Raw genomic sequence first — 25900 nt, forward strand, 5'->3', positions numbered from 1 at the left:
GCACAGGTGGCTTCCCCCGCATCTGACTCCTGCAGTGCCCAGGGGTCCCCAGCGTCCAGGGGCCAGCAGCTTCTCCAGGCCACCCCCTTGGGCAGTTTCATCGCAGAATGCCTCGGGGACACCTGCGGGCGAGCACCGTTCTCCGGCACCTGAAAAGGTATGAAGTTTGTCAGACGTGCGCTCTGCTAACGGCAGGCGCTCATTATCCTACGAGTTACCTGTTTTTGTAACTACCTGTGGTCTAGCGCTTCTTTGACATCCCGTGTCTTACTAACTGTGGACACAGGGAGGGAGAAATCTAGAAGAGAAGCTTAATTTGTACTATTTCAGCCCGTCTGCGCATGTAAAAAACAATACTGTTGCTTCCCTCTCACCCAACCGACGCTAACGAGGAAAACGTGGACGTCTTGAAATCCATGCTGGCAGGTGGAGCTGAGCGAAACTCCTCCAGGTTTTTCAGTTAACTCTGAGCTGTAAGAAGTCCTAGGACATCAGCCCCAGGAGTGGTGGAAACGGAGCTTTAGTTTTTGCACCTGTTCTAACCTCGGAGCCTTTTACTCACATGCGTAGTTTGTTTATGAACTGTAGGTAGGTCTTACTTAAAAGCTTGGTTTAATAAACATTTAGCCTCCCTTTTACTCCCCCCGCCTCACCAAAATAAGACACAGACCTGCTCTCTCCAACAAGATCTGGACTTGGGTTGTTTCGCGGGGTTCGAGGGGGTGGCCTCTTGCTTGTGGTATGATGAAGACCCAGGCAGTGGCCTCATTATTCCTAACCAGGCTGAGGCAATAATGTTTGATTGCCTCTTTATTTTTTAAAATATATTTTTATTAATTTCAGAGAGGAAGGGAGAGATAGAAACATCAATGATGAGAGGGAATCTTGATTGGCTCCCTCCTGCACGCCCCCCACTGGAGACCAAGCCCACAACCTAGGCATGTGCCCTTGACCGGAATCGAACCCGGGACCCTTCAGTCCGCAGGCCGACGCTCTATCCACTAAGCCAGGGGTTCTCAACCTGTGGGTCGTGACCCCTTTGGGATCGAACGACCCTTTCACAGGGGTCGCCTAAGACCATCCTGCATATCAGATATTTACATGACGATTCGTAACAGTAGAAATATTACAGTTATGAAGTAGCAACGAAAATAATTTTATGGTTGGGTCACCACATGAGGAACTGTATTTAAAGGGCCAGAAGGTTGAGAACCACTGCACTAAGCCAAACCAGCCAGGGCTGATTGCCTCTTTAGAAGCATCCCCGTAAGCCAGGGCAGGGCAGATTTCATCATCTGGTTGGTGTTAAACAACGGGAGCAGTGAATTCTGGCAAGACAAATAGGCTTTATTTCATTTGAACAGGTTACTCCTGGTCTCAGAGCCTGCATTTGTGAGACGGGTCTCCCATGCAACAAGGAGGCAAACTTCACCTGCGTAAAACCTTTCCATTAAAACTCACCTCGAGCCCTAGCCAGTTTGGCTCAGTGGATAGAGTGTCGGCCTGTAGACCGAAAGGTCTCAGATTCGATTCCGGTCAAGGGCATGTACCTTGGTTGTGGGCACATCCCCAGTAGGGAGTGTGTAGGAGGCAGCTGATTGATGTTTCTCTCTCATCGATGTTTCTGACTCTCTATCCCTCTCCCTTCCTCTCTGTAAAAAATCAATAAAATATATTTTTAAAAAACTCACCTCGAAATGGGAGTTAGCTGTCTCCTAGGTGATATTCATTAGTAATGACAAGGTTTGCCCAGGCTTTCTGAATGATCAAGAAAACAGAAAAGCCGGCTACCTCGATCCTTCCGGGCCTTCAGATTCTCATTTCTGTTAGTCGCAAGTGTCCCCCAAATTGTATCCAGGGGACCCACTTCCCTTCCCACTGTGATGGTTGAACTCATCCTATTAAAATTTCGATTTTCCAGTTTCTTGGCCTCCACTATTGAGGTCAGCTGCTCGGGCTGTGGTGATGTCATGATGAGATTTTCCCTCTAAACTTAGGATTCCTCCCTGGGTTTTCCTTGTGAAGTGAATCAGGGGAAGGTGACAGGCCTCCAGTCATCCTCCCCCCCCCACCCCCCCGGAAAAACGGGGGAGCCTTGGAAGGGGTTGGTGTGCCCTGATTGTCACCTTAAGAGGAAACGCAAGCAACGTCCTTCGGGTCACGGACAGTGTCAAGGTCAACCTTGGTAATAAAAAGTTCTGAGTTAGAAATTACAAAGAGAGCCCGGCTGGTGTGGCTCAGTGGATGAGCATTGGCCTATGAACCAGGAGGTCACGGTTCGATTCCAGGTCAGGGCACATGCCCAGGTTGCAGGCTGGACCCCCAGTGTGGGGCGTGCAGGAGGCAGCCGATCCACGATTCTCTCTCGTAATTGATGGTTCTATCTCTCTCCATCTCCTTTCCTCTCTGAAATCAATAAAAATATATTTTTAAAAGAAAGAAATTTCAGGGATAAGCCATAAGTAGCAAGCAAAGCAGGTCTGTTGAATCTGAGCAAGAACGCAGCTGACGGAAATCAGGTGGGGAATAGCAGGGGCCTTGCTGTGCTGGCTCCTCTCCAGGCCTTGAGCAGGGGCAGACACAGTGAAAAGGTCATAAAAACGGGCACAGGGCAAGACTCTCAATACCTCTTGTCTTCCTCTCCTAACACCTCTTGCATCTCTCAGCGTCTCTCCATCTGGAGGCCTCTTTCTTGGTCCAAACCTTCATTATCCCTCCAGTGGAGAACTTCTTGCAAAGCCCCGCCCCCCTCCCAGTCGGTCTCTGCACGTACTGAGTAGATGGAGTGATTTTTTTTCCAAATACAAGTCAGATCCCACGGACTAATTGTTCCCAGCGTGGCCTGCAAGGCCCTGTAATGGCCTGGTGGCCCAGTGGTTCTCAATCCCAGTGAGTTTGTTCCCCAAGGAGCCATTAGGCGGGACAGGGGTGACAACCTCTAACATAAATGCCCAGTTCCAAGGGGGACAGTTACCGGATTCCAGTGTTTCCATAGTTTTGATGTAATTAAAGGAAGGCACCCTACTGTCAGTGAACCCGTGAACATGAGAAAGTGTATCAACCCCACAAGTCACATGCGCCTTCTCATGGATGTAATGTGATAAAGCCATAGTTGATAGTTTACTGTGTAATCAGAACTTAATATTTTTTTTAATATATTTTATTTTTTACAGAGAGGAAGGGAGAGGGATAGAGAGTTAGAAATACCGATGAGAGAAACATGGATCAGCTGCCTCCTGCACAACCCCTACTGGGGATGTGCCCGCAACAAAGGTACATGCCCTTGACCCGAATCGAACCTGGGACCATTCAGTCCGCAGGCCGATGCTCTATCCACTGAGCCAAACCTGTTAGGGCGGAAGTTCGTTTTTTATAAAATAATAAAAGCCCAGATTTGGAAGAAGAAAAAAATTTTTTTCTGCTGACATTGGAATAATAAGAACTAAAGTGGAAGAAAATTATGCTCCCGAAACTCGATCTGAATAGCAAGAAGTAGATAAAATGCTTTTGGCTTCCTTAACATTGTTGCATGGTGACTACAGCTGTTATTAAAGAGAGAATTATGGATAGGAAATTTTTAGCACAAAATAAAAGCTATGCTTTCAGCTGTCTTCGCTAAAGTAGAGATCTTAAGAAGCGAAAATAAAACCGGGAAAACCATTTTAACATTGACACAGGAAGCCCTGATCCCATGACTAATTAGTTTAGGGCAATAGTGCCTTTGTTGTATTGTAACTAATTAGTTTAGGGCAATAGTGCCTTTGTTGTATTGTAACTATTTTGATTGCCATATTAGATTTCTAATATTGCCATATTAGAAATGTTGCATTTCCTGCGTGGCTATCTTGTTGTTGTTGTTGTTTTAATATATTTTATTGATTTTTTACAGAGAGGAAGGGAGAGGGATAAAGAGTTAGAAACATCGATGAGAGAGAAACATCGGTCAGCTGCCTCCTGCACACCCCCTACTGGGGATGTGCCTGCAACCAGGGTACATGCCCTTGACCGGAATCGAACCTGGGACCCTTCAGTCTGCAGGCCGATGCTCTATCCACTGAGCCAAACCGGTTAGGGCTCTTGTTGTTTTAATGGGCGGACATACAGACCTATTTCCATGGCCAAGTTCAAGTACGCATGGCATGAAGTCGAAGGGAGTGGCCCTTTCCAAGTTCACAGCCCTCTGTCCCCTAAGACCACACTGGGATGCAATGAAATGCACAGCCACGTCTGAAATGTGCACGTGTATCAGTCCACCCCCTTTTCGGCCCCTCCTCCCCCGCCCCATCACCCCTCCATGGTCAGCTCTGCTTCCCAAGTAGCTCCTTTCTCCCTCTCCCCGGGAATGCCACGGGGCCTCCCTCTCCAGGCGCTTTATTTGCATGCGCTGGCCTTTTTATTGCAAATAGGGCTCTAAATCTTACTTTGGAAATGGATATTGCCCAGTGTGCGAAGCGCACGCGCGAGCCAGGCCATCAATAACGTTAGTTATGAAAACCTGATCATAAGTGTTTTTAGTCCATTAGCCATTTCCCTTTATTTATGTCCCCTCTCAGGCAGGATTCGAGGCCGATATCCCAAAGATGGGGTTCGGGTGGAGAGCAGCACAAGAGGGTATAAAACACTGTCACGTTCTTTCAGGCTGGGAAATACTTCTTCCTTATGTTATTTCTTCACACGGTTCCCAACAGTCCAGTAACCCCTAGGCCGGTGATGGCGAACCTATGACACGTGTGTCAGCGGTGACACGCAAACTCATTTTTTTGGTTGATTTTTCTTTGTTAAATGGCATTTAAATATATACAATATCAAAAATAGAAGTCTTTGTTTTACTATGGTGGCAAATATCAAGAAATTTCTCTATGTGACACGGCACCAGAGTTAAGTTAGGGTTTTTCAAAATGCTGACACAGGCCAAATAAGCAAGGTTTAAGTGTATGGACCGCAAAAAAACAAACGCTTCCATTTTCATAGAAACGTAGGTTTATTTCTTTTTTTTTTATTGCTTAAAGTATTACAAAGAGCATTACCTATGTCTCCTTTTTTATTTTTCCCCCTCTTGACGTAGGTTTATTTTGATAGAGACATGCGAAATATAAAGGGCTGAAATAAATGAGTCATCGTTAACATAAAATCATAGAGCATTTTAATAAAAATTAAAATTTTTTCTTGAACATTAACTTACTAGACACTGAATAACTGCACAAATGAATAAGTGTAACGCAAATAAACCTATTTTTCTTGTTCTCTGAAAGTGAAATATTTCCTGTTGCACACACCAAGTCAGTGCAAGACTAATGACGTGGCCATTGGCTGCTAAAATATTCACTGTTGGTATTAGTGGAAAGAGATGGCGCGCCTGTGTGTAAGGCGCGTGCGTAAGGCATGTGAGGGAAATGACTGAAACGCGATTATAGTAACCAGTCATTCTCGGATGTTGTAGTTCGTTAATAATTATGTATAACAGGATATTGTAAAAATTAAGTTACAAAATTTTTATTAAAACGTTTCCGATATACCGTTATATTGGCTGGGCTGCAAAAATATTCGTTGTGGGCCACATGTGGCCCGCGGGCCATGAGTTTCACATGCTTGCTGTAGGGGAATGACAGCAGAATGAGGAATTGGGCTAAGGATAGGCAGTATTCAATATCTATCTATGTATTTATCATCTATCTGTCTATCTTTCTATTACCTACCTATCATAATATCTATGTATCTATTATCTACATATGTATCTATCTTTCTACCTTTTATCTAGCTATCTACCTATTATCTACCTATTATGTCTCTATGTATCTAGCTATTATTATGTATGCATGTATATATATCTATCACCTCTTTCTCTTTTACTGTATTCATTACTTTTAACGAACATTACCACATTTCAAAAAAACTTATGACGCCCTCAATAAACGTCCCTGTAGGCAATTGTGAGATATTTCGCTCCATTTCAGCCTCGAACAGAAATCCAGCTGGTGATTGGTTCATAGAATCCGTTGCTCTTGCTGCTACTTTGTCTCTCAGAGAGCCTGCAGCCTGGGCGGTTGACCCTTCAAAGAATGTGGCCCGTGCCTTTCCTGGCGCGCTCAGTGGCTGTCAACTGTTGAGGCTGCCGGTGTGGGGGGTACCAAGATAATGTACCCTCAAAGCCCTAGCGGGTCCTGCCCCAGCGGGGAGTGTGTGGACACGTCAGCCCAGGGCTTGTCTCTCGGGTGACACACCCGTGTGGCGGTTCTTGGGTGACCGTGGGCAGCAGGGCTGTGGGCACCATTCCCCGAGCTTTGCCCAGTGAGCCAGGAGAGAAAACAAGCCTGGTGAGAAAAAGGGTGCTTTGAATAACCTGTCTTTCCTGTCACATTAAACCCCATCATAACAGAAATGCAAAAGAGAACGCATCTTCTCCACGAGGTGAATAAGCATTTGGGGGTCTTTTAAGAAAAGAATCAAATGTTTGGGCCAATGTCCAAAAACAGTCAGCGATGTTGTAACTCGGTGTTGGGCCGGTTGCCCCATTTGAGCTGCGCGCACGTCCTAGCGAGTGTCTGACGCATTTGCGTTCATTCCCATGAATGAAAATGCAGATACGGTGTTTTAAGTCCTCGCCGTGCGGACTCCAACGAAAGCCAACACAAGGAACACAGGCTCCTTGAGTCACCTCGTCCTTCTCGGTGGAATCGCGCCTAATTGAATGTTGAGATCAAAGTTGAAGTTTATAAGAAAGAAAAACAAGTTCAGATAAATAGTTATCATCTGACATCCTTATGAAAATTCATGACCTGCAGTTCTGTCGGGGGCCTTAGAAGAATTCTAATGTGAAGTGTGCGGAGCTATTAAATGGCTAGTCCGTGCCAGTCTCTTGATAAGAAGTGAGTTAAATAATTGTCCTGTTCAACTTGTGCTTGTTAACCTTTAAGGTCAACTAGTTTGAACATACGTTTAATGAAATTCTGGAGCCAGAATTTATGATACTGCTGCTGAATGTTAAATTGGAACAATTTACATAAGCAGGACATTAACCTTCTGAGCACTAAATAGCATTTTAGCACTTAGCCGCTGGGGACAATAAGGGACATGTTCTATATATTTGTGATTAGCTTGCCTGGAAACTCTCCTGATGACCAATTGGCCTACCAAGTTTAGCAGCATAATTAAATGAATGGACTCGGCCTAAGTAAATTATCAGTGCTGTGTATAGTATATCATTACGGCGCGGAGGAAAAGGAAGATATGAATAATTTAATAATACATGACTAATTTATCAATGCTAAGTGACTTCGAGGAGGCTCTCTCTAGTTCATTGTTTTAAAGCTGAGATTTGATTTGCTGCTTTGGGGATTAAAATGGGAACCGATTTCATTTCTTTACCAGAAATAGATAGAAGCTGTTGGTTTCCTTTTCTTGAGGTGAGAGGCGTGGTGCGTTTTGCTTTGGCGATAGGACCAAATACCTACTACGGTGCACTGATGCACACGTAAACTGGTCATTTGTCACAATCTAAATGCATGAGGCCCCTACCACTTGGGAGCCTTCCCGAGGGGAGGGTGCGACCCCGTGTTGCTCATCAGCCCGGCTTAGGACACGGTAACAATGGTCATTATGGTTTGGAAGGGCCAGGCACCAAGGAGGGCAATTGGCACTTCCCCTGAAAACATTCCTAGTGATTATGGACGCCCAGTTCACTGCAGGTGGCGTTCTGTAAGCTCAGCTAACATCCGGGTGCATTGAACTTCCACGGCTGACTACCCATTTGGGGAAATAGTAGGACACCCTGAAGTCAGCCGGGGCCCCTGCTTCTTAGGTGTCTAAAGTGAACCTGGGCCCTAGCCGGGTTTCCTCAGTGTCGGCCTATGGACTGATTGGTACCGGGTTCGATTCTGGTCAAGGGCACGTACCGAGGTTGTAGGCTCCTCCCCAGCTTGGGCCCTGGTCAGGCGAGTGCAGGAGGCAACCAATCTATGTGTGTCTCTCACGTCGATGTTTCTGTCTTTCCCTCTCTCTTCCATCCTCTCTAAAAATCAATGGAAAAATATCCTTGGGTGAGGATTAAAAAATAAAAAGAAAGAAATAAAATACAGTGAACCTGGCCCAGATCTCAACCTGTGTAGGTGATGGTCCGAGACTCTTTCCTTTCTTCCTGAAATGCCCTAGGTTTTGACTTTCTTCTGCTTCTCTCTCTCAATCTCTCTCTCATTCTCCTTGTCTCTTTTGTCTTGAGAGAACCTATAGATACTGACTTAGCCTTTTTACTGGCTTCCCCTGAATCTCTACTCAACTCCCCCCAAGCTTAACTACTTCTTCTTATTAGGCAGCCACTTGGTGCTGTAAGACCTCCTAGAGCTTTCTATTGGGACAATGCTCTTTCTCCCAGAACTGACTTGAAACTTGATGGATGCCTGTGTTGACAATGTGGCTCAATGGTTTTCTCACCTTTGTCACCACTCGGGTAACATGCCTTGAGCTGGCTCAGCGGAAGCTGTTCAAGCTCAGTTTCTTTCTCTTCCTCGCCTGTCTCCCAGAGGCCTTCCGCACATCGCTGTGTGTTCTGGAAATGCGAAATCGCTAGAACAGCAGCCACATCGAAATGAAATGAAATGAGAGAGGCAGCTGACTTCTGAGAAGCTCGATAAAGCTTATTCCTGCATTCAAAGCTGAATAGACGTGGTTTATGGGTTAGCAGACAGTTCGGATGAACTAAACCGACAGTCTCCTCTAATAAGTTTGATACTCAGCAGTTAAAGGTGTCACTACTGGCTTGTGTCTTGTGTTCTCCTGATTCTTCTAAAATGCTCCCTTGTTTAAGGTAATTTCTGGCCAACAGATGTGATAAGATAGTATTTCCATTCTGGCTCCTACCTCTTTTGTGGAACACCTTATCTTGAAAATCCTCCTATATAATAAAAGGCTAATGTGCAAATTGTCCCCTTAGGAGTTTGACTGGGAGACTGGGAGTTTGATCGCTTGCTATGACGTGCGCTGACCACCAGGGGGCGGCATGGAATGAAGGAAGGCCCTGATCCGCCCTGATGGCTGACCAGGCCTAGGGATCCTACTCATACATGAATTTTGTGCACTGGGCCTCTAGTATATCTATAAGTTAAATTTTTTTAGAATGATTAGTCATAAAGAATAACTCTTGCCCTAGCCATTTTGCTCAGTGGATAGAGCGTCGGCCTGTGGACTGAAGAGTCCCGGGTTCGATTCCGGTCAAGGGCATGTACCTTGGTTGCAGGCACATCCCCAGTAGGGGGTGTGCAGGAGGCAGCTGATCAATGTTTCTCTCTCATCGATGTTTCTAACTCTCTATCCCTCTCCCTTCCTCTCTGTAAAAATCAATAAAGTATATTAAAACAAAAGGAATAACTCTTGAAACAGGCAGATCTTGTAACTTGGAACCCAAGTAGTATCTATTTCAGAATCTCTAGCGCCCCCTACTGGTTACCATGTTCATCCGCGAGTTACTGAGCCAGACAGGAGAAGAACATTCATTCAGAATATTTTTCAAAGGATACAAATGATTGCATTGCCCTCTTCTTATGGGCTGGTATCATCTTCGCTAGGAATGCTTTTCAATAAGCATTTGCGCCTTAATAAGCAGATTTCCTTGTCTCTCCTTTTACTGCTCTTTCATGTTCCCTGTATTTTCTCCCTTTGGGGGCTTGGTATACATTATTTCGTTGGGCAAGCTGGAAACATATGCCGACAGATTTTTTTCATCGATAAGGACAAATTCAACTTGAAAAATGAAAGCGTTGGTGCAGCCACCTGAAAAGATTTGAAACATCCTGTCCATTTTATTGCTACCATCAGGCACTTTGCAAGGAACCTGCTTCCTGTTACCAGGAAGGAGAAGCAACGTCTCTGACATATTCCCCGCTCAGCCTCTTGTACAGAATTCCTTTCATGGCTTTGGGAAGTCAGTCACACACACAGGTTCCAGTTATTCTGTCCCTGCCTCCGGCTAAATAGCGCCGGTGACAAAAAACCCTTTCAGGTTGTCAGGTGTTAACGTGAAACACCCCGAGACCCGCGGATTCGTCTTCATCTAGTTGACCAATGCTTTCCCCGTGTCGTTACATGTTGGTAAATTAAAGAAACCTCCCGGACAGAACTGTCAACGGTTTACTAAAAGGCTCCTCATCCGTGAGGTTGAGCCGTCACATGTGTGTAATTTAATCCCCTTGAATTATCACTCAAAAACGCCCAAGTGTTTGGTGTTCAGACACCGGACGGGAGCTTTGCTGGTGCCATAGTCACGTTTCCAGCGGATGAGAGGGGAAATGAGCAAAACATATGCAAACCCCCTGTCTCCCCCCTCAATACAGTGATCCTCATGTCAACTCCCGAACAGAATACTGCTTTCACTGTAGATCAAACGCATCCCCGTGGATCTTTATCTTTGAAAACCTAAGGAATAAAGGGTGAATGCGGACTGATGCCTCCCTTATTTCCTGGTTCACTAACGGAAGGAATCATTGCTGCAGAGACTGGCCTGAGCGAGGGGTTCAGTTCTCAGAACCTACGTGTGGCATTTCTCTGATGTGAATAGAATTGCTTACCGAGGTATTATGATGTGTGAACGGCTGTAAGTGGCATGGTGTTTGATGGATGGCAGAACGGCACATGAGATGAATTATTCTCCTTTAGTTGTATCTTCATTGCTGTTGTACACTGTTCTGAGGTGAGCTGTGTCAAGGGCAAAGCAAGAACTGATTATCAAAGACGATGTATTATATACAGGTGTACACTTGAAACTTATATAATCTTATTAACCACTGTCACCCCAATGCACTTCATCCAATTTTAAAAAAAGGAAATGAACACAGACTGCGCGATGCCCAGGAGGAATGCCTTATTAAGCTTTCCTGTCCGGAACACACTTGCAACTATTTCCTCAGTTATTCAGATAATTATGACCAGATGGTGAGTTTTTAACAGTTGTGACAGGCCTGGTTGGTCAGCTTAACCCAGCGGTTCTCAACCTGTGGGTCGCGACCCCTTTTGCGGTCGAAAGACCCTTTCACAGGGCTCGCCTAAGACCATCCTGCCTATCAGATATTTACATGGCGATTCATAACAGTAGCAACATGACAGCGATGAAGTAGCAACGAAAATAATTTTATGGTTGGGTCACAACATGAGGAACTATATTTAAAGGGCCAGAAGATTGAGAACCACTGGCTTAACCTATAGAAATTAGGGAGAGTCTCTTTAGTAGCTAAAGATGAATGGCCGCCTGGCCGGCATGGCTCAATGGTTGAGCGTCAACCTATGTATGAACCAGGGGGTCATGGTTTGATTCCCGGTCAGGGAACATGCCTGTGATTTGGGCTCAATCCCCAGTAGAGGGTGTGCAAGAGGCAGCTGATCAATGATTCTCTCTCATCATCAATGTTTCTCTCTCTCCCACTCTCTTCCTTTCTGAAATCAATAAAAATATATTAGCCCTAGCCAGTTTGGCTCAGTGGATAGAGCGTCGACCTGTTGACTGAAGGGTCCTAGGTTCGATTCCGGTCAAGGGCACATGCCCAGGTTGGGAGCTCAATCCCCAGTGCGGGGCATGCAGGAGGCAGCCAATCAATGATTCTCTCTCATCATTGATGTTTCTATCTTTCTCTCCCTCTTCCTTCCTCTCTGAAATCAATAAAATATAGATATTTTAATAAAAACATATGAAAGATGAATGGCCAAAATATTATAGGTTGACCTAAAGAAATTAGCCTGACATATCAAAGATACACTGGTGAGGTATCCTATATAATAAAAGTCTAATATGCAAATCGACCGAATGGTGGAACAACCGGTTGCTATGACACGCATTGACCACCAGGGGGCAGACACTCAACACAGGAGCTGCCGGCAGGCCCCAGGCCAGCCAAGGTGGGTGCCAGGGGGGGCCCCCCCCCCGATTGCCTCGCCAGTCTCCCCACAGATCGGCCCTGATTGCCGGCTCGGCCTAGGGACCCTACCCATACATGAATTTCGTGCACCGGGCCTCTAGTCTATCATAATTCTAAATACTAAGCTAATCAACTTTCTAAGCTGTTGTTTAGTGTGTGCTCACATAGGCCACCCTGGTACTATGCATTTTACAGGGATTCGGTTTTGTTTGTTTGTTTGTTTGTTTTTTCATTTCTCTTAATAGTCCCAAGCATTTGACTCTGTTCTTCTGACCATTCCATGGTTAAGGAAGCTGCAGAGATGGAGCTGTTCAGGTCATCCGGCTCACAGTGGCAGAGTTGGAATCTGAACGCAGAGCCTCATGCAGCTAACAGCCCTGTGGCATTGTGGTATCAGGTACAAAGTCCCAGAATCAGAGCCCGATCCCAAGTTCTGGGCACTGTCACCTGTCACTGGGGTCGGGTCTCCAGAGCAAGGTTGGTCACCAGGCCATGCCAGTCCTGTCGTTTGCACTTTTCCTCCTGGTCTGGGGGAAGCCAAGCCGTAGTGTTGTGTGTCTGCCCTGCTCTGTCATAGACATTGGCTGCGGTCCTATAGGGGGTGCAGGTCCTGGGATAAGGAAATGAGACCCTGTAGCTTGAAGGCCTGGCTAGCACCCCAGTGACAGGGCACTCGACCTTATCTGCTTGCCATACTTTTCTGGGCGTGAGGGTTGTAAATTATATGGCTGCTTTCGTAGAGCCTCTTACCGTCTTCCAACCTCCCTCCACCGACCCTCTGTGTACCTGTCAGGCCTCCTCAAAGAGGCACTAAATTCTAAGTGGTGGGGAACTGGTCTGCGGAACATGTGGGTGGAAAGGGCCATGGAGTCTTCCGTTCCCATCCAGCCAGCAGCCAACTTTGAATACGAAGGGAACTGCCTGGGAGAAAAATCACCGAAAGAACACATATGTTCATACTCATTTTTTAAAATCCTCACCCACGGATATTTTTCCCATTGAATTTTCAGAGAGAGTGGAAGGGCAGGAGGGAGGCAAGGTGGAGGGAGGGAGAGTGGGAAGGAGGAAGAGAGAGAAACACTGAAGCATCTGAAATAGCACTGGCCTAAACATTCCTTGCCAAATATTTAATTTTATAACATGCTGCCCCATAGAAAGGATCTCGACATTTCAATGTGACTTTTCAATGATAGGAATGAAAACTGAGAAAAAAATTTCAGGCTTGCCTACAATCCATTGAGTATTGGTTGAATACCTACTGTGTGTTCCACACTATTCTAGGTACTTGGGACAGAGCAGTGACCAAACCTTCTTCTGTCCTTAAAACGTATACGTCCAACATATTCATTTGAGACTGGGGGAATATGGAAGGAATAGTTATAAATATTCCGTTTTGCGTTTTTTGACATAGCTAATTATTTGATGATTGGATTGCATATGAAAGAATTAACTTCGTAAGGAAAGAACGATGGATTATTTTTGTATTCTTTCCAAATAGTTGAGACGGAATGGGTTGAAAGCTGTCTAGAATGCTCCAGTGGTGTATTGGTGAATCCCCACTTACGACGATGTTGTACTCTTTCTAATGTAGTGTCTTCCTTACATATAACCACCGTTCATTGCCTTAAAGAAATATAGTAATCACACATAGTGTGACCTCGCTACATATCTAGGTGATATTTTCAAGGTTTGCTCTTTTATTTTGAAACTAGTGGCCCAGCGTGCGAAATCACGCACAGTAGGCCAACCCGTCGCTTCCGTGGGAGCAGGCAGGAGCAAGCCGCTGCCACCGCAGGGGAAGGCTGGGGGGAGGGGAGGGACTGAAAGGTGCTCCATGCATCTCCTCATGACCAGTTGCGCATGCAGCCCCCGCCCACCCGCACACACCTCACCATGTACACAGCCCCGCCCCACCCGTGCCTGCTGCACACTCAGCCTCCTGCTGACCGGTCATTATGCGTGAGGGCGTGATGACCATTTGCATATTTGCCTTTTATTAGATAGGATAAACGCACAGAAAATTTATCCTAAGATAGGGAAAAATAAGCACACACACACACACACACACACACACACACAAACAACCTTACCTCTGGTCATTAGTGTAAATCCAGTTGTCTGTGCATTAGGGGGAATGTGTCGCTTTTTAGAAAGAGCTTTTAATTGCTGAATCTCAGCAATGTGGGCCATGGCAGACGTGTTTTATTCTAGGGTCTATCTGGCCCACTCAGAAGATGTAATGGACCTCATTTTCATTTAGTGTAGGTCCGTGCAGTTCCTAAAACAGCTAAATGGCTATTAATTTAATCAGGTAATTTAACTGTAGCTCTAGAAAAGGCCACCAGCTAGTTGTCACGCAATGATTATGAGGATGACATTTCTATCCCAGGATGCCAGGGGCAGACTTTGATACATCATTTTCTTTTTGAAGGTTAAACTCAGATAACCTGCCTTTGGCATTTAATTAGCTACATATTAAACACTCTTTTAATAATAAAATGATTAAAAATTTTATTGCTTCTCAAATGAGGCCCTTTCACATAGATTTAATGACTTGGTTAGAGCTCTGTAGTTTGCGAACCGAACGTTACTGAGGCCGGCCTGTTGTAATGATATGCTTTACAGCTTGCAAAGTCTGTATTTTATTCAAATGATGGCCATAATCATTTCGGATAAAACTTATCATGCTTTCCTCTGTATTTTTAAGTCTCGCTGTTAAATGTCATTGGACAATAACCAGAAAAAAAAAAAAAAAAACCCATTGATTCCAAACTCGCAGCAACGATCAAGTTCAAGATTAGTAAAGAGACTCTGAAGTCTGCTTAATGCGCCGAATCTTATATACGGATTGTTTACCCTTTGAAAAGTCATTCGTCACCGTAGACTACCTGCAAAAAAAAAAAAGTTATAAAAACTATGTAGAAACGACGGAAAAGTGTGAGTGGACTGCAAATCGCCATCCGTATTTTCAGTGAATATTAGCCGTTCAGTGAAAACGATCAGCAGGAGACCATTCACTGTTCGTCCTTAGCGTGAGTTGGGAGGGAGGAGGGGGTGCTAAAATATCTGTAAAATAGTTTGAAGAGACGGAAAGCTGGCACAAAAGAACATGGAGTGACTTCAGTCCGAATGCAAGTGACCATTTCCTCTTTACGCTTTTAAAGTTTTCATTTCACCTTGAGTTTCTTTTACTTTTAGGATAGGCGCAGGGTGAAGTGCCCAGTTCCGTGAGATTTGACACAAGTATATATACTCATATACCACTACCTCAATCAAGTTATGGAGCAGTGAACTCACACTTTTACCCCTAAAACTGCCTCTTGCCTCTTTCCCTCGGCTTCCCGCCACTGCCCGACTATTTTGAATCCTGTCACCATCACAGAATTTTACTTATTTTATAGAACGTCTTGTAGATGTAATCATTGATGTTCTCACAGTGCCTCTCTGGGCTTACTTTTGCTGATTACATTAATTTTTACGTTTACACACGTTTCTGTGCCTACCAGTAGTTCATTTCTTGTTACTGCTGTGCAAAGTCCCATTGTGCGCGTTCGTTGCAATTGTTTATCCATTCACCTGCTGATGGAGATTTAGGTTGTTTCTGGTTGTTTACTGTTGTTAGTAAAGCTATCAACATTCTTTTTTTGAGCACATGTTTTCATTACTATTGAGAAAAAGCATCACGGGTCGTTAGAATACTTCTATGTTTCACTGGAGGAGAAACTGCCAATTCCTTCAATTTATTTTTGTTTTTTAATCTTTATTGTTGAAAGTATTACATGTGTCTCCTCCCCTCCGCCCCCCATTGACCCTTTCTTGTCTACCCCTGTCCCCCAACCCAGGCCTTCACCACCCTATTGTCTGTGTCCATGGGTTATGCATATGCATACAAGGTCTTTGTTTGATCTCTTCCCACCCACCCACTCTCCCCCGCCTTCCCTCTGAGATTCCACAGTCTGTTCTATGCTTCTATGTCTCTGGATCTATTTTGTTCATTAGATTCCATATATGGCTTATTTCGCTCAGCATAATAATCTCCAGTTCCCTCCAACTTTGTTCTTCTTTCTCAAGATTGCCGCAGCCATTCAGGGTGTTTTGGGTTCCATATAAATTTTTGGAGTATTTGTTCTAGATCTGTGACATATGTTGTTGGTATTTTAATAGGGATTGCATTGGATCTCCAGATTGCTTTGGGTATGTGGACATTTTACTGATGTTCATGCTGCCAATCCATGAACACTGTATATTCTTCTACTTGTTTATATCTTCTTCTGTCTCTTTTTTTCAATATCCTGTAGTTTTCCAAGTACAAGTCTTTTACCTCCTTGGTTAATTTTACTCCTAAGTATCTTAGGGTTGGTTTGTGTTGTTGCAGTGGTAAATGGGATTACTTTTTTAGTTTCTCATTCTGAGAATTCATTATTGGTGTATAAAAATGCCATTGATTTCTGGGTGGTGTTGTATCTTGATACATTGCTGAATTCCTTTATTAAATCTAGTAGTTTTTTGATGGAGTCTTTGGTTGAGTTGTATTGGCCTCTTATTTCTGGTTTCTCTCTGGAGAGTTGTCGGGGAGCTCCCATGATTTCTTGAAGTTTGAAGAAGAGGTTTATTATAAAAAACAGATGCTCATCAGCTGGCTCTGTAGGTCATGGGCTTCTTTCTCAGGGTAGGGGTCGACCAGTAGCCCAAGCAGCCCTTTCTCCAACCTCCTCTTGGCTCGGATCAAGTTGCTTCTCTCACTTTCAGCTTAACATCTCCAGCTCCACTTGTCTGCAAGCTATAAATCAGCTTTGGAAAACATGTTTTTCTCCAAGTCCATAGGAAGAGAAACATGAACTTGATTTCCTCACAGTGCCTCTCTGGGACAGAGCGAGGTTGATTTGTTTCCCAGAGCAACAGGCGTCTCATCAGTGTGATCATATTAATCTACTTCTCCAGTCAACAAACATTCCCAGCAGGGGCTTGGTTACTTGTAAGGCACAAGCCAAATGCATATTTAATGACCAAGTCCATATTTTTAGTTTTCATTGTGACATCTGTAAATTGGAGATGTTTATTAAATGTAATAGAAAGTCTTTCTTCTATTAGAGCCTGGTGACTGGTTTGATTTGTATATATATTTGTTATATTTGTTGCTCTGGAAACAAAATTGCAGCTACTTTTTAATGTGAACATTGGGACTGATTAAATAACTTACAATATATCCATACTACGGCTGTTAATAGAGAAATCTGGGGAATATATTTGTAGACACAAAATGATGTTCAAAGTACGTTCTTAAGTGAAAAAAAGGGAAATTACAAAACAGTATCTACAGTATGGTCCCAGACTTTCAGAAAAATATCTGAGTATCTAGACACCAAAGTATTAATTATTATTAATTGAAGTTGGTAGAAAATTTTTTTGTGTGTTTTTTTTTTACATGTTCTCATTTTTATACAATGAAACATGTTTATGAAAGATGTTGAATCAAGGTAAATACACAAATACAATGAATACTGTAATTAGCCATTTTGCAATTTTAATTGACATTTATCAACATTGAGTTGATATGTTTGTGAATATTTTGTTCTATTTATTTTTAAGTATGTTTTTATTGCTTTCAGAGAGAGGCAGAGAGAGGAAGAGATGGAGAGAGAGAGAGAGAGAGAGAGAGAGACATCAATGATGATGATCATTGATCAGCTGGCTCCTGCATGAGCCCTACTGGGGCTTGCACCTGCAACCCAGGCATGTGCCCTGACTGGGGAATCAAACTGTGACCTACTGGTTCATGGGTTGACGCTCAGCCATTGAGACACATTGGCTGGGCAACATTTTGTTAAAAAAATAGAACAAAAAGTAATATGAATTAACCTTTCAAGAAATACTGCAATTTCTTGAGTGCCTACTGCTTGGGAGGTGCTAATTGAATTATATTAAAACTAAAGGCCCATTGCACGAAGATTCGTGCAATAGGCCTTCTTTTCCCTGGCTGCCAGCACCAGTTTTCCTCTGGCACCTGGGCCCCAGACCTTCACTGTGGCCACCGCCTTCCATCTTTGCTCTGGACACAGTCTTCACTGCAGCTGGAGCCTTCAGTCTTTGCTACTCGCTCCAGCCAGAGTCTTCAGTCTCCGGCCAGAGCTGCTCCTGTAGCTCCTTCCGCCCTCCACCCTTCCCCTCATAGCTTGATCGCTGCTTTGCCTGCAGACCTCGCTGACAGGCTCCTGGGTCCCAGGGGGCCACCTTGCCTGCGGCCCCGCTTTCCAATCACAATCATGATCACGGGTGGCAGGCAAGGTGGCTCCTGGGTCCCGGGGGGGCCGTCTTACCTGCGGCCTGGCTTTCTGGCGGCTCCTGGGGTTGCACACGGGGGCCTGGATGGCAGCTCCCGGTGTCCTGCCCTGCCCGCAGTATGCAAATTAGCCGCCGTCTTTGTTGGCGGTTAATTTGCATATCGTGCTGATCAGCCAATGGCGATGGTAGCGAAGGTACGGTTAATTACCATGTTTGTCTATTATTAGATAGGATGTTTAGGGTAAATATTCTTATACTCTAATATAATAATGAGGAATCTGAATTCAGAGATATTAAATAACGTGTACAATTCCCTGGAGCTTGTAAATAACAGAGCAAGGATTCAAACCTGGGTCTCATTCTGCCACCGTAACCTACCTCTCAAGATGAGGGCCACAGGCCTCGAATCACTTTTCCACTGTCTCAGCGAACACATGGCAGATCTCTGACTTGTACGTGGGTCTTGCTGACTCCAAAGCCCAAGCCTTCTCTACTCCACTGTTCTGGGGTGACGTTTGCTGATGTCCCATTGGCCAAAGCAAGTCATGGCCAAGTCCACAGGCAACTTAGGAGGGTACTAAACAGGGGGCTGGATATTGGGCGGTGTACTTACTTGGAGGCCATTAATGTACATACAGATTACATAGAATGAAAGAAGTTTTGGAGAAAAGTAACTAAAATGGTTGGGAAAATGCGACTGAAGAAAACGAGCTATTCTGAGAAGACTGTCAAGGTTAGGGTTTAAAGTCTCCCTAGTTTTCTTGCCTCTGGCTGTTTCTTTTGCTGTATCCCTACCTCATAAGGCTTATTTTGGGGGGGCGGGATATTCATACTGCCCTTACCTAGACCAACTTTCTATCCTTCCCTGATGTAGAGGCACTCCTGTCACGCAGCCCTATGATTTGGGCGGGGGGGGGGGGGGGGGGGGGGGGGGTGTTTGGTTCTGTTGAAATCTCTGTGCCCTTTGTGGGCCTCCTCGGGGTTAGAACCATCTCCTGATGCTGGTTGTGAATCCCTGTTTGAATGAAGAGCTGGGGATGGGGGGCAAAGGGCATCCTACTTCTCTCTTGATTTTGCAGGACCTATAGGGTGTCCCAAAATTCACGCAAGAAGTAATTTTGATAGAAAACACAGGTTTATAATTAAAAATTGTAAATTTTTTTATTGATTCATAAAGTATACAGTACAGGATTATGTATGGAATAGCACAGAGGGTGAATGGCCTCCACGGCTTTGCTGGCACATACGCAAAGCCGTGGTCTTCATTGGTCTTCATGGTCCCTGCTCCTGGGCCATCATTGGTCCTTGGTCATGCTTATCAAATGGAAGGGGTTGAAATCAAAGGGCAACAGATATTAGAATCTGATTCAGTAAACCAAGTAAAATTAGGCTTTTATTTTTTGTTGTTGTTGTTGTTAATGCTCACGCAAAATTCAAATCTTGCGTGAATTTTGGGACACCCTGTATTTCTTTACTTTGCTGATCAGGAAGGAAGCCTCAGATATTAGCACATCCACAGATACACATGTTTTTTTGTTTTGTTTTTTTTAAGACCAAATACTCACTAGAGGAGTATTTGCACCCCCCACACAACGCCTGTACTTCCCAGTGGTCATTAATGCTCTCAGCCCGAGAGCAAATGCCCCCCTCCCACCCCACACAAGGGTTGAAATTGCTTCCCAGCTGTGGCCGTAACAGGGCATCGATCCTCATCTGTTCCCCACCACTGAGTCCTCCACTGTGAACGAGGCGCGAGCAGCGCCCTCCGACACCAGGGGACCTGGCTCTTAGAAGTAAGATTGAATGGCTATTAGACAGGGCGACGGGCATGACCTAACACTGCACAGGGAAACTGTGGGGAGGAAGTGACACAGGGCCGGCGAGTGGTAGGCCCTGGGCCCCTCGGACGGCATCCTGGCCTGCGCAGGTGAGAAACCCAGGCCCAGAGAGGTTAATGGACTCACCCAAGGCCCTGTTGTGAGTTATCGTCCTTTTGTTGTTCCAGCTCACCCTTCAACAAAAACATTTTTTTTTCAAGGTTTCTAAGAGTTCAGAGTTCATCGGCTATCATCGTTTGAAATGCTTTTTTTTCTGAGAACTGATTCATTCAGCAGTATTTAACGGGCACCTACTGCGAATGTGTTCCACGTATTAGAGGCGATTAAAAAAGAAAAGAGGTTCCTACGCTTACAATAGCTTACAACTTACTATATTCAGTGTTTTCTGTATATTATCTCGTTCCATGCCCCCTATAATCTTATGAGGTGGGTACTGTCATTATCCCCATTATTCAGTTAAAGAACCTGAAGTTTAGGAGGTTCAATCAACTGCCTAAGTCACAGGGGTCCTCAAACTTTTTAAACAGGGGGCCAGTTCACTGTCTCTCAGACAGTTGGAGGGCCGGACTATAGTTTAAAAAAAAACTATGAACAAATTCCTATGCACACTGCACGTATCTTATTTTGAAGTAAAAAAAACAAAAAGGGAACAAATACAATATTTGTATTTGCATGTGGCCCGTGGGTCGTAGTTTGAGGACCCCTGGCCTAAGACATATCTAGAAAACACGAAAGCTGAGATTTAAAAACAGTTACGTCGACCTCATGGACAATACGCTAACCATTACACAGTATTGCCGCCTGGCTTGCGATAGGCTAGGAGGCTAATTATTTTTAAGTTGCTGTGGTCAACACGCTTTATGTAGGAGTTGGGTGAGCATGAAGAGCGAGGAGTGTGTGAGATGGTGATAGGGGTTGGGTGAGGGGAGTGGTTCATTGTTATTGACTCTAGCTAAGGGTACAGTGGGGCCTTGACTTACGAGTTTAATTTGTTCCGAGACCGAGCTCGTTAAGGAGCTTGTTAACTCAAATTACTCTATCAACTCAATGCAAAAAATCGGCCGAGAGACAGCTCGTATCTCAAAAAACTCGCTAGTCAGGACACTCGTAAGTCAAGGCCCCACTGTATTTAATTACAGTCTTTCCAGGATTTTTGCAAATGGCCCATGACGCCGGCCTTTGGTATCCCAGAGGCAGAGGTGCGGGTGCAGGGGGTAGTAGACACGCTTCTGTCACAAAAACACGCATCTCCTCACCCAGAGCTCCGAAGCTATCTCATTATTTAAATTTCTGATCTGCGGTGTCGTATGAAATACTGTTCAGAGCTCTGTGCTTCAGGATCTGTGGAATAGCAACACACTTTCCCAGCCTGGGGCTTAGCAAGGTATGTGACCACATTCCCCTCCCACTTCTCAACGCTGTTCAAAATAATGACATAGAGAACCGGTGCTCTCCAAGAACGTAACAGGCCAATTTATGATTCTAATTCTCTGTTTGGTCATCTGAAATATACGAATCGAGCAGCTTTATGCCTCTAACAGGTATTTCTTAAAGGCAATTCCTTCTTGCATTACTGTGCGTAAATGTTTTGGCTCCAAAGCGAAAATGTGCCCTTCAAACAAGTTGGTTTCTTGCCGGGTTACCTCTGCGTGTGCATTCCTAGGTGCTGACGGCCCCGCATTCCCTGCGATCGTCTTCGCAGGGTTCAATTCATTACCCCTGTTCATTATTCAATTTGTTGGGCTCTGAGCACCTGAATAATTGAAAGCGATGCAAGTATTATAAATTATATCGTCCACGTTCATCATCCCCATTTGAGAGTTTATAGCTTCACTGTAAAAATTCACTGTGTTGGAACCTGGCATACAAGGTCTCATATTGAAAACAAATTAATTTATAAATACATTTTTTTTTTCTTCCCTGGACTCAATATTTATCAAATCTTACATTTTTCAGTTGTGGTTTTTATGGCTTTTACTGCCACAGCAAGACCACTGGTGGAAGAAATTGTCTTACGTATTCACTTCTTCATTCTCTTTTTGCAACAAATATTTATGGAATGGCTGTTCTTTTGACAGTGGGAGGCTGGGGCTGGGGCAGCCTGATCTCTTTGAGAAGAATACGAGGGAAAGCAGGCTTGGTAGCCCTGGAAGTTACGGCTTCCACCTCCTACAGGCATTCCCCAAACAAATAAACAAAAAAAAACACACGAATTGTCAGCAGCCCTATCTCTGTTGCTTCTGATCCTTGAGTCTTCCTGGGGACATGAACTTGATGGTTCTCTAGTCTCCTTGAGAGAGGTTGCCCAATTCTTACTCTGCAAAGAATAGTGGAATACATTTCTTAGTGAAAGTGACAGAACTATGCTTTAAAGCGAGAGAGAGAGAGAGAGAGAGAGAGAGAGAGAGAGAGAGAGAGAGAAAAGAGAGGGGAAACATGTCTGTGAGTTTTCATGGACTGATGCCTGAACCGGAAGGCAGGCTGCAGGTTCAAGTCTTGGGGATGCAAACCTAGGGGAGTTTTAACTTGATCAGCACTACCTCCGCATTGCCTGATTGAGGAATTAATGGATTTGTTTTACCGCATTAAAAATAGCTGTATTGTTTTTCCCCCTAATTACAAAAAAAAAAGAATGCACACCAGTTTCCTTGTAAAAGGGGAATCCGTGGGTGAAGGCATAAAGTGGAAAGTAAAAATCACCTGGACGTGAGTTTGTTGAGCACTCGTTCAACAGGTGTTTCTGGAGCATACATTCGGTACCACGGGGCTTGGTGGTAAATGATGCCGATGTGGTCCCTGTCTTTAGTTAGTGTGGACTTGGTGAAAGACACACGTAATAAACAAGGAAGCAAAGAAATGAATGTACGTTACACTTTTATGAAGGCCGCCGAGAACAGAGAGTCATGATGGGAAATCAACAGCGGAGAACCGGCCACACAGCTTCCTACGGATATGTTTCCAGCTGTTCTCAACCTGTGGGTCGCGACCCCTTTGGGGGCCGAACGACCCTTTCACAGGGGTCGTCTAAGACTGTCGGCAAACACATATGTAATTCCATATTGTTTTTGTGATGAATCACTATGCTTTAATGATGTTCAATTTGTAACAATGACATTGGAGGTCGCCACAACATGAGGAACTGTATTAAAGGGTCGCAGCATTAGGAAGGTTGAGAACCACTGGTTTAGACACTTATATTTTTTACAAAAACAAGATCATATACTCGTACTGTTTTGCAACTTGCCCCTCAGTGTAACCATGTTCATGTAACTCTTCCATGTAAATAAGTGTAGATTGAGAGGACAATATTGCATGACTATACCATAATTTTCAAAAATCAATCCTCTATGGACGATTATTGATTTGTTTGTGGCTTTCATAGGCATGGCTGAGACAAACTCCCTTCGACATATCCCTTGGGGTGTATTTATGATTATTTCTTAGCACAGATATATAGACATGGGATTTCTTTTGTTTTATTGTCTAAAGTTTTACATATGTCTCCATTTTCCCCGATTGACCCCCCCCAGCCGTTCCCACCCCCGAGGGCAAGCCGTCACCGCCCCAGTGTCTGTGTCCATTGGTTATGCTAATATGCATGCATACAAGTCCTTTGGTTGATCTCTAACCCCCCCTGCCATTTGCCTCTGGATCTGTTTTTGTTCATCAGTTTATGTTGATCATTATATCCCACATATGAGTGAGATCATGTGATATTTATCTTTCTCTGACTGGCTTATTTCACTTAGCATAATGCTCTCCAGTTCCATCCATGCTGTTGCAAATGGTAAAAGTTCCTTCTTTTTTATAGCGGCGTAGTATTCCATTGTGTAGATGTACCACAGTTTTTTAATCCACTCATTTGCTGATGGGCACTTAGGCTGTTTCCAAATCTTAGTTATTGTAAATTGTGTTGCTATGAACATAGGGGTGCATATATCCTTTCTGATTGGTGTTTCTGGTTTCTTGGGATGTATTCCCAGAAGTGGGATCACTGGGTCGAATGGGAGTTCCATTTTTAACTTTTTGAGGAAACTCCATATTGTTCTCCACAGTAGCTGCACCAGTCTGCATTCCCACCAGCAGTGCACGAGGGTTCCTTTTTCTCCGCATCCTCGCCAACACTTGTCATTTGTTGATTAGTTGATGATAGCCATTCTGACAGGTGTGAGATGGTATCTCCTTGTTTTGATTTGCATCTCTCGGATGATTAGTGACTTGGAGCATGTTTTCATATGTCTCTTGGCCTTCTGTATAGACATGGGATTTATGAGTCAGAAAGTATGCACATTAAAAGTGTACATACATGTTGTCAAAATGCCACAGGGACACCTGTACTAGTTTATACTCCCTGCAGCATTGCATTCATGTGGGAGGCAGCACAGGCGGCTGATTTCAGAAGGTGGGACTCGGAGTTAGATCGCATGGGTGCAAGTCTCAGTCCAGCACTTGTGAGCCAGGTGACTTGGCTGGTTCCATTCCCTCCAAATATCTTGGTTTCCTCATCGAGAATGAGGCATAGTGAGTTACGGATAATTGTGAAGATGAAATGAGGTAACCCATTTTAAGCCTTTAACATATGGCATATGTTCTCAATCAGGGTTGGGTATTGCTGTTGTATACCCTATGCCCTTGTCAGTACTGGATACTGTGAGGTCCTTGTGTTCCTCCCCATGACTGCCATCTTTTCCTTACTCCAAGGCAACCACTGTGCTATGTGTAGTGCTCTCCATTTCCACACATTTATTTCTTAATATATTTTTATTGATTTCAGAGAAGAAGGGAGAGAGAGAGAAACATCAATGATGAGAATCATTGATCAGCTGCCTCCTGCACGCCCCCTGCTGGGGATCAGCGTGCAACCCCGGGCATGTGCCCTGACTGGGAATTGAACCGTGACCTCCTGGTTCATAGGTTGAAGCTCAACCACTGAACCACACAGGGGGGCCATTTCCATACATTAAAAACTAACAAATGCAACGTGTAGTGTATCATACAATAGGGAGTGTTGCTTTCATTCTTTAAAACTATACATATGCTAGTAAAGGATGCACAATTGGGTTTTGTTTTCTCAATATTTTATTTGGGAGAGGCATGTGTGATGACCCCTGGAAGGAAGGTTAATGCTTTTCCACTGTTCTACAACCCCGCCTTATGGGAATATACCACTATTTATCCATTCTTTTCTTTCTGTCCTTACAAAGTCTGTTGCTATGAACATTCTTGACCAAAAGTGTAAAAAACAAATTGCCATTCAAATGGTTGTACCAATGCATATTCCACCAGCCCTGAAGGAATGATTTTATATCACTGCAAACCTACTTAACGTGGGAAATCAATCAATCAACTAATATTTATTGAGCACCTACTGTAAGTAAGGATCATGTCCTAGGCATTGATGATAAAATACAAAGAAATACAAGGGAGTCAGTCCCTGCCATCTGAGCTGGAGCAATAGGAGATATATGCCCAGTGGAGTTCTTTATGGATAAATAGCTTGTTGGATAAATACTACATGGCAGGTACTGTCCTAGGCTTTAGAAATATCAAAATGATTCAGAAGACAAGATCTGAGCAGAAAGGTGAGATCAAAGGTGGAAAGTAATTGGAAGGAATTCCCAGGAAGATACGTTCTGAATGACCTAAACCAGTGGTCGGCAAACTCATTAGTCAACAGAGCCAAATATCAACAGTACAACGACTGAAATTTCTTTTGAGAGCCAAATTTTTTAAACTTAAACTATATAGGTAGGTAAATTATTATTAACTTAATTAGGGTACTCCTAAGGCTTAGGAAGAGCCACACTCAAGAGGCCAAAGAGCCACATGTGGCTCGCCAGCCGCAGTTTGCCGACCACTGACCTAAAGTATTCCCATTGCCAT

At 44.2% G+C, this 25900-nt stretch overlaps 1 long non-coding RNA gene across 2 annotated transcripts in view; it reads left to right on the top strand.

The window, feature by feature from the left end:
- LOC138999235 (uncharacterized) overlaps positions 1–25900 on the top strand; it is a 71749-nt gene continuing 45849 nt past the window's right edge. For both annotated transcript variants that reach the window (XR_011469340.1, XR_011469341.1), the window contains exon 1: positions 1–157. This is a non-coding gene — a long non-coding RNA (uncharacterized lncRNA). The remainder of the gene's footprint in view (positions 158–25900) is intronic.

The sequence above is a fragment of the Myotis yumanensis genome, unplaced genomic scaffold (genome assembly GCF_028538775.1).
Source record: "Myotis yumanensis isolate MYYU_CA2020_CCGP unplaced genomic scaffold, mMyoYum1.0.hap1 SCAF_22, whole genome shotgun sequence".
NCBI classification, from domain to species: Eukaryota; Metazoa; Chordata; class Mammalia; order Chiroptera; family Vespertilionidae; genus Myotis; species Myotis yumanensis.